The sequence below is a fragment of the Laccaria bicolor genome, genomic scaffold (genome assembly GCF_000143565.1).
Source record: "Laccaria bicolor S238N-H82 LACBIscaffold_16 genomic scaffold, whole genome shotgun sequence".
In the NCBI taxonomy this organism is placed as follows: domain Eukaryota; kingdom Fungi; phylum Basidiomycota; class Agaricomycetes; order Agaricales; family Hydnangiaceae; genus Laccaria; species Laccaria bicolor.
In genome coordinates this window covers 33,415-34,305 of record NW_001889887.1, presented here as the reverse complement: position 1 = coordinate 34,305, position 891 = coordinate 33,415, and positions in this window count along the sequence as shown.

Below are 891 nucleotides of genomic sequence, written 5' to 3'. Positions count from 1 at the left end.
CACATTAGTTCAGGTGCGCAATGTGATCCCTCCCCCACACCCTTTCCTTTCTTCACACAACAAACAGGTGCCACGTCAGTGACGTGACAACCAACAACGACCAAACCACACTTTAACCACCACGACTAACCACCACCACCTTCCCCAACCGTGGTTCAATGCCCCGAACCACCACTACACATGCCAACAACAACAACAACGAGGCGACACCACATCACCAGCCGAATGGATGACAGGTGATGGCGACGACCTGGCATGTCAACGATGACACCACGCCATGACAACAACAATGCCACGACAATGACAGTGGACGGTCAAACAACCGACACAACGATATCTGATGACACGACAAGAAGAGGGGGGCGTCACCTTGACTTATGTACTGATTGATTAGACTACGTAGTGTACATTATACTTGACCCTAACGTCCACCCGTTGTGGGTTTTCGACCCCCCCAAACCCTGTACAAACCCCTACCCCCACCCCTGAAATACCCTTACCCATGGAAAGGGTACGGGTTTGCATCGGGTAAGGGTAAAGGTAGGTGTGAAAACACCTGCGGGTTACCCGTGCTCATCACTAGACATGCATCAGTCTGCTGCTGCTGCTCTGGAGGAAGCTCGAGGATGGATGTCCTGGGGAAAAAAGGATAGGTGGCATCAGTGTGGGGCTTTCTTTGCATATAGGTATCTCACATGTGGTGGACAGACTAAGCCCATGGTTTTGCATCAATACTTTCCCATCCCCCACATAATCCACTTGGATTCCACTGGATTCCACTGGATTCTGCTGGACTTCACTACATACTGTACCATTATAACAATATTCACAAATCTGAACTGGACTGGAGTTCAAACATGTCAGTAAGTCTGTATATTTCCCTTTCCTGTC